General features: G+C 39.1%; 1 non-coding gene across 1 annotated transcript; it reads right to left on the bottom strand.

Moving 5' to 3' along the window:
- Positions 1–8,140: 8,140 nt before the first annotated feature.
- Positions 8,141–8,259, bottom strand: LOC145396913 (5S ribosomal RNA). The gene has a single exon (XR_013896872.1). It is a non-coding gene; the product is annotated as a 5S ribosomal RNA (ribosomal RNA).
- Positions 8,260–8,985: the final 726 nt, after the last annotated feature.

The following is an 8,985-nucleotide window of genomic DNA, read 5'->3' as shown; positions in this document are numbered from 1 at the left end:
ACTCTTGGAGATATCGTGTGGACAGACTAACAAACAGATAAACATAGGTGAATTAATAACCTCCTCAAACTTCGTTGGCGGAGGTAATAATAATAATAATAATAATCATCATCATAATGATAATAATAATAATAATAATAATAATAATAACAATACTACTACTACTACTACTAATGATAATAATAATAATAATAATAATAATAATAACTAGAACTCTGTAGCTTTCCTGCAGACAGTCAATAGTCTCTGCCTACTGTTCAAGAAGGAGGTCCTTGACTAACGGTGACTAAGACATGAGCAGGACACCTCAGTAGTGTTCATAGGTCATGGTAGGGTAGATTCTGTCACAGTTTAGTGGAAATTGGCCCAAGGTCACCCTTCATATTCATTGTCTAGGTCGCATTGAAATCTCCAGTAGACGTGACTAACTTATCTCGTTCACTCGTGATGCTGATGACTCTTTCTACCAAGTCCTTCCTCTACAGGTAAAGGGTTTGATTTGTTTTTCATTCAGCAATGGCCCATGCCAGGGCACATAACCTCGGCCCTTCATATGCCTTCTGCAGTCTCTGGTTCTCCTGGAATCATCGCGAGACTCTGAGGCCAGAATAATATTAATCCCCCCCAAAAAAAAAGTCTCCACGTATGTAGTAAGTAGAGACTAATTAGAACTCTGTAACTGTCATGTGGTCAGTCAGTAGTCTTCATCTACTGTTCCTGATAGAGGTCCGTGACTAACGGTCATTAAGGCATGAACATAACACCTCAGTAGTGTTCATTGGTAATGGTAGGATAAGTTGTGTAGTGATTTAGTGGAAACTGGTCGAAATACAATAGCTTACTATCTCAGAAGTTAAATTTTACATCTCTTGCGATGACCTTCACCCATTTGTCAGATGTGGAATGTTTTTTCTATCTGCTATGGCCCACCCCAGGACACATAACATGGGACCTTCAAATTTCTTGCCCAGTCTCCAGTTCTCCTGAAATGTTGGGAGAATACGAACCCGAAACTTTCCATTTCGTAAGGGGCTTTCACACATTCAGGAGTCGGACAGAGAGTCGCCAATAGTTCAAACTCCTCACGGATTCTTGTCCATTTAGCCAAGAATCCAGCAATCTAGGAGTGTGCCAGGTGGGTGCTACAAGTGGCTGCGCATAGCTTACGCATTGCTACAAGTTCCCTAGGGCGGCGCTATGAGTAGCTAAGAGTCATAACGCACTGCCGAACCAAATGGTCTGTAAAGGTCTATGAGTAGCTATGAGTCGCTAAGAGTAGTCACGAATGCCTTAGGTACGCTCTAGGAGTTTAAAAAATTCGTAGCGGTTCTCGATAAATTTTGAATATGTCAATAACATCAGGAGTGTACGAGGAGTCCCGAGACAGTGCTGAGAGTCCGTATGACTATTGAGGAATTGTCAGGAGTAGGGTGCAGAGTGTCTCAAGAGTAGCAACTAGCAATGATTCTTCGCCCAACTCCTGAATGTGTGAAAGCCCCTTTACAATGATCTTGACCTCATTGAGGAGCTTTGGATTTTATTCGATCAATAATGACTCATGCCAGGACACATAACCTGGGCTCTTCAGATTCCTCGCACTGTCACCGGTTCCCTTGAAATCGTCGTGATACTCAGAGGCTGGAATAATAACTAGGACTTAGTAACTGTCATATGGACAGTCACTAGACTCCATCTACTGTTTCCTAGTGACTTTGACCCCATTGGGAAGGTTTGGATTTTTTTTTCTATAAACAATGGTCCATGCCAGGATACATAACCTGGGCCCTTCAGATTTCTTGCAGTCTACAGTTCTTCCTGGAATCGTTGGGAGTCTCTGAGAATGAAATGATAATAATTACTTATATACTTTTATTCTATATTAAGGAAGCTTAGCTTTGGAATATGGTAAAGTATGATTAACATAAACAAGATCTGAACACCCTAAAGTAACTTCTTGTGCAACATCAACACGTGATCTGACAAAGGTGTCGAGGAACGTATGTGTCGGATACTGTTTCTTAGTGACCTTGACCACATTGTGGAGAATAATATATATATTTTTTTAATCAGCAATGGCCCATGCCAGGACACATAACTTGGGCCCTTCAGATTCCTTGTACAGTCTCCGGTTCTCCTGGAATCGTTGCGTGACTGTGAGGCTAATATAATAATAACTTCAGCGAGAACAATAGTCTTTACCTATGGTGCAGATGGTCTCAAATAATAACATAGGAATAAAATACGGATCATTGCACGTCATTTCACAGGTTCTTCTAACCCGCTTTTAACATGTTTCTACAGCTTTCACTCTTGATTTATGTCCCCTAGTGACTGGACAGGGACAGAGATAACGAAAGTGAGTAGGAGTCTAAAAGTGAATCTAGTGTCTCTTGTCTATATGTCTGTCAAATATAATGTTTTTCTCTAACTTGGCCTAGGTTTTCGTCCTTTTACAGCATATTTCACATAGTTCTGTGGAAGAAAGAATACTACCACTCTACGCACTTTCCATAACAATTCTTTGTGACTAGCACGATAATCCAGTGTCAGTTTATTCTCACAACTCAACATTCATGATGGAGAGATAGGAATTTTAAGCAACGTTAGAGTACCCTAGCATGTATTCAATATGGACGGTGGGTGTTAGCGCCGAAGTGGTGACATGTAGAGGTGTATGGTATGTAGGAGGATTACTGGGCCTTGAGAGTAGGCTGTGAAGCCTATCCCAGAGTCGGACACATAAAAAAAATAAGTTCCGTTCAAGGACCTGTACGGATTTCAATGAAAGATGACGTACACGTAGATTTGACAGTTCTGATGCTCGCAAAGTCTGACTTTGACATCTGGCTGTCTGTCTATTATCCATCCCCATCCAGACAACTGGATGAAGTATGACGAAACTTGTCATGACATTTGAGTTGACCAATCCGAGTGCCAATGAGGAAAAAAAATCAAAAGTATTTCTGACCTTTGAGTGTCCATCTACTGTCAAACGCCTTGCAACACAATGGATGGATTTTGAAGAAACAACATAAAACGAAATGAATTGACCAATCAGAGCATCTGTCAAGTGGTAAATGAAATCACCTTGATCCCTTTTTGCACCTGCCTCCACTTTTACCTTCAAAAATGATTAATAAAATTATAGAAAACAAATTTCCTATTTCTAATACTTATATTGCAAAATGGAAGGTAAAACCTTCAATTTTTTGAAGACTTCTGAACTTAGAGTGTGTCTGGGCTTCCGGTACTCGATTGGCTGAGCTCAGTATTTTTTTTTTTTTTTTTTTTTTTTAGATAGAGAGAGGAAAGAAAAACAAATTATGCAGGAAAAAATATGGGAAGCAGACTGATCGCATCATATCAACTACTGTTCCTCAAATCACTGCCAAGTTTAATGGGCTTGCCATCATTATTGCGATTGGAATTCTTGAAAGAAATTTCAAGTCCAGTCAAGTGTCCTGAAAGAATTCTGGTTAGGTGTGTTAAATATCAAGACCACAAGTAGAGTCAAAGATTCAGTACTGGATAGAAACTTGACTATTCCTTGAAAGATAGGATCATTATTTATGGAGACAGTTATTAGTCAGTTAGTCCGTTTCCGAATCTTTCTATCTTTTTATATATCATTTTTTCTACCTATCTGTCTGTCTACCTGTCAGTCTACCTGTTTCAGGATACACACACACACACACACACACACACACACACACACACACACACACACACACACACACATATATATATATATATATATATATATATATATATATATATATATATGAAGCCTCAGTGGTATAGTGTGCGTTTTCGTACACTGAAGAACGAGGGTTCGCGCCCCATCAGGGTAACAAACTTTGGGAGCGTTCTTCTGGCCACTTACTGCATTGGAGGACATAAGGGGTGCTGTGGTTGAACCAGTGTCGCATGCTACTGTATAAAGTATGCTTGCACCCAGTCGGTTTGCGTTGGCCGATTATACTTGGTTCACAGACTACACACACTTCAAAAGCCACTCCAACACTACAATTACACTTACAAGCACTTCTCACTCTACATACAATCTCTACCAGACAGCCTATGCCACTTGGTAGAAATATTTTGGCTGTATCGCCCCCACTTCGGTCGGGATAGGCCGGTCCTGCAGTGGATACTCAAACGGCTGATGAGATTATCTCTCTCTCTCTCTCTCTCTCTCTCTCTCTCTCTCTCTCTCTCTGTATATATATATATATATATATATATATATATATATATATATATATATATCATTTCCTGTGGCACCCCACGGGATGCATAGGGCCTCAATGAACTCTCTCCACCAATATTTGTCTCTTGCCATCTCCTTCAGGTCCCACCAACACTCCTCTCCTGCTTCTTTTTTCATTGTCCTTAACCAGGTTTCCCTCGGCCTACCTCTACCTCTTCTTCCTCTAGCAATCCACTCTGGCACATCCTGTATTAAACAACCTTCTTTTCTGTATATGTGCCCCAGCCACTTCCAGCGAGACAGTCTCACATATTCATTAACTGGTTCCACTCTCGTAATATCCCTTACTCTTTCATTTGTAACTCTGTCTTGCCACTTTACCCGAAGAATCCTTCTCAGTATTTTGTTCTCAAATCCTAATACTTTCTGATCTGTTGCAATTGTACTGTACCATGACTCATGCCCGTAAATTAAAATGGGTCTAACCATGGACTTGTAAATTTTCACTTTAGTTTGTACCGAAAGCATATTATTATTCCAAACAGATTTCAACATTCCAACAGCTCGCCAAGCCTGTCTAATCCTCTCCTCAATTTCATTGTTTAATGATCCATTAGATGATACAATCGTTCCCAGATATTTAAAGTTTTCTACATTCTTCACCACATTATTCCCAATTATGCAATCGATTTGGTTCTCCACGTTCATATTAATAATTTCAGTCTTTCCACAATTTATTACCAATCCCACTTTTTCTCCTTCCTCCACCAGACAATCGAGCACCCTCTGCATCTCGTAAATACCTTCGCAAATCAGTACAATATCATCAGCATAGTCCAAATCCATCAGCTTCTTATTTTCTTTCCAGTTAATTCCTGCACCTGTTCTCCTTACAACCTTTTTCATAACATAATCCATAACCAAAACAAACAACAATGGCAAAAGAACTCCTCCTTGAATCACTCCTGACCTAACTTGAAATGGATCACTCAAAGAACTACCCACCATTACCTTACAAAAAGTACCTTCATGCAGGCTTCTAATAATATTTACAAACTTTTCTGGTATACCATAGAATCTCATAATTTTCAACATAACTCCACGTGAAACACTATCAAACGCCTTTTCAAAATCCACAGTACACATGTTAAGTGGCATTTTCATCTCATTAGCTTGTTGCATTAGATGCATTACAATAAAAATCTGATCATTACAACCTCGACTCTTTCTAAATCCCGCTTGTTCTTCTCTTAAAATTTTATCAATTACTGGCTCTATTCTGTTCAACAAGATTTTGGAAAAGACTTTTGCAACTACAGGTGTCAAAGTTATCCCCCTCCAATTGCCACACACACTTAAATCTCCCTTTTTTGGTATTTTTATAATCACTCCATTTTTCCACTCTTCTGGAATTCCACCATTATCCCAAGCCACATTAAAAAGTTTCAAAAGTGCATTCATCAACTCGTCATTTTCCACCTTAAGCATTTCAGGGAATATTCCATTCTCACCTGGAGCCTTAAAATTCTTTAACTCCTTTATAGATTTTGCTACCTCTTCCAAAGTTATACCCCCTGTTTCTATCTGCAAATCTCTCTCGGCTGGCAAAATGTCCTCTTCAGCTGGGATTGGTCTATTTAGAACAGATTCAAAGTGCTCTTTCCATCTTCCTTTTATATCCAAATCTTTAGTCATCAAATTACCATTTCTGTCTCGTACAGGTATTTCCTTCCTTCTCTTTTCAGTCCCAGTTAACTCCTTTATGGCCTGATACGCTGCTCTTGTGCTCTGACCGTCATTTTTACTAAATTTATTTTCTGTCTCTGTCGCCTTTTCATCATATAGTCTCCTCTTATCACGTCTAACGAGTCTTTTTACTTCAGAATGTAAACTCCAATACTTTGCTCTAAGTACTTCAACTACCTGGCCATCAACATGTTGTTCTTCACTTCTTAACTTAGCCTCTTTCCTTTTCTGAATTACATTCCATGTTTCATCTGACATCCACTTTTTCCTTCTCGCTTTTCCCTTTTTCTTAATAGTAACCTTAGCACCCTCATGCAAAACCTCTTTTACCTCTCTCCACATTTGATTAATATCATTGTCTTCAGATTCCATCAAAGTCTGCAGGACTAGAAACTTGTTTCTACATTCGCACCGAAACTTTTCCCTCGTGCTCTCATCACTTCTCAGCTCATCAAAATCATAATTATTACCTCCTGTACAATTACCATTAACGTTTCTCTTAAGTTTTATTTTAATCTTTGACACAACAAGTTGATGATCACTACCTATATCTGCCCCCCTCCTTACGCAAACATCTTGCAAATAACTCCTATTCCTTCTGCTAATTGCAATGTGGTCAATCTGGTTACAATATTTACCACATGGTGAAATCCAAGTAGTCTTATGTATTTTTCTATGCTCAAAGATAGTTCCACCAATTATAAGGTCATTTGCCAAACAAAAGTTTGCAAGTCGCACCCCATTTTCGTTTCTTATACCAACACCCTCCTTACCCATACAATCTTCAAAGCCATCCCTACTACTGCCAACAATCGCATTAAAATCACCAATGCAAACTAACACATCATGTCTTGCCACTCTATTCACCACATCCTGCAGCTTCTCATAAAAGTCATCCTTCATTTCATCAGCAGCCTCATTTGTCGGAGCGTACCCTACAACTATATTGATATTACCATGGTCAGATTTTAAGCGAGCATAAAGCAAGTGCTCATTAATTGGTTCAAATTCACATAGTGCCTTGCAAGCATCTCTACTCAGCAGTAAGCCTACTCCTTGGTAATGATTTCCATCACTCATATATATATATATATATATATATATATATATATATATATATATATATATATATATATATATATATATATGCAGCCACCCAGACTGAGAGTTAAATGGAGATGTGTACTGATTAACAGACATAATTATGCAGTCGAATAGTCAGAAAATAAACAGCCAGACAAAAATCTCTCCTTCTCACATTATTCACAGGGTTAGGTACGCATTTTCGATCTGCTAAGCTAAAAAAGAATTTTTTTCTGTTAGATCCTGTGTTCCATGGAGACAACAACACCATGCCGTTGCCTGCAGTGCCAGTTATGCATACTGATGATGCTTGAGTGTGTCGCAGTGTACAACTCATTTACTCACTCTCTCTCTCTCTCTCTCACACACACACACACACACACACACACACACACACACACACACACACACACAGGTCTTATTGTAGGTTCGTCTTAGGTTAGCGTTCTTCCCTTAGCTAAAGAAAATTGATTGTACTATTTTTACATTAACTTGGTCTAAAATTTCCATCTCTCCATCGTGAATATTGAGTCGTAACAATAGATGAGCACTTGAATATGATACAAGTCACGAAGAAGTGCTATGGAAAGCATGGATAACCCTAGCATTGCCTTTTTCAACCGCTGACCTATGTGAAATATGCTTCATGTTGACGAAAGTCTGGGAAAAGTTAGAGTGGAAAAGTATACTAGTAATGTTAGGAAGAATAAAGGAAAAAACTCACTTTATTAAGAGGTTTAGATTTTTCCTAACTACTTCATTACGAAAGGACACCTGTAATTTTAATACAATCGTCTTTAGGTAGCATAATATAATATGAAACAAAGAGGGTTGATGGAGTCTGTTTCCTTTCCCCTCCACCCTACGATTGTATTATCTTAAGATATATTATGTATCTGCTTCTCTACCTCTACTTCTATATATAAATTTACACACACACACACACACACATATATATATATATATATATATATATGTATATATATATCATCATCATTGCCAGACGCCATGTATCCCAAACGGGGTGACCAAGGGCTTAGAGTTAATTGTTTTACAGGGAGGGGCACTAATCCTCCACCAACCCCACTTGACAAGTAGGGATGCCAACAGCATCTGGTGTTTCCAGGCGGTCACCCATCCAAGTACTAACCAGACCCAACGTTGCTTAACTTCGCTGATCGGACGGGAAGCGGTGTACCCAACGTGGTATGGCCGTTTTATATATATATATATATATATATATATATATATATATATATATATATATATATATATCATCAGCCGTTTGAGTGTCCACTGCAGAACCGGCCTATCCCGACCGAAGTGGGAACGATACAGCCAATGTATCTCTACCAAGTGGCTTAGGCTGTCTAGTAGAGATTGTACAGCATGTAGGGTGAGAAGTGCTTGTACAGTAAGTGCAACTGTAGTGTTTGAGTGGCTTTGGATGTGTGCGTAGTCTATGAACCAAGTGTAATAGGCCAGCACAAGCCAACTGGGTGCAATCATACTTTACAGTATGAGACACTGGTTCAAACACAGCACCCCTTATGTCTGCCAATGCAGTATGTGGCCAGAAGAACGCTCGCAAAGTTCATTACCCTGGCGAGGTGCAAACTCTCGTTCTTCAGTGTACGAAAACGCACACTTTACCACTGTACCACGGAGGCTTCATATATATATATATATATATATATATATATATATATATATATATATATATATATTGTTACATAGCCTATGATTTCATCATCCTTTGTGTAATTCTAACGTACAGTATGCTGCATGTTTGATCACGAGCGTGTTCTACCTCACTTCCCCCTTCTACCCATATAGTAGAGTAAGTCGTTCTTTCTGTTGTTCAGAGCAGGAGTGTCAACTCTTTGTCCCCTATGGCTTCATTTGCGCGTCCTTCTTACAAGTTGTATCAAGCTCTGCTGGCCCCT

Source organism: Coenobita brevimanus, chromosome 39 (assembly GCF_032717465.1).
Source record: "Coenobita brevimanus isolate Jiangsu-jjx chromosome 39, ASM3271746v2, whole genome shotgun sequence".
Classification (NCBI taxonomy): Eukaryota; Metazoa; Arthropoda; class Malacostraca; order Decapoda; family Coenobitidae; genus Coenobita; species Coenobita brevimanus.
Note: the sequence above shows the minus strand (reverse complement) of the source record. Positions and strands in the feature narration are given on the sequence as shown.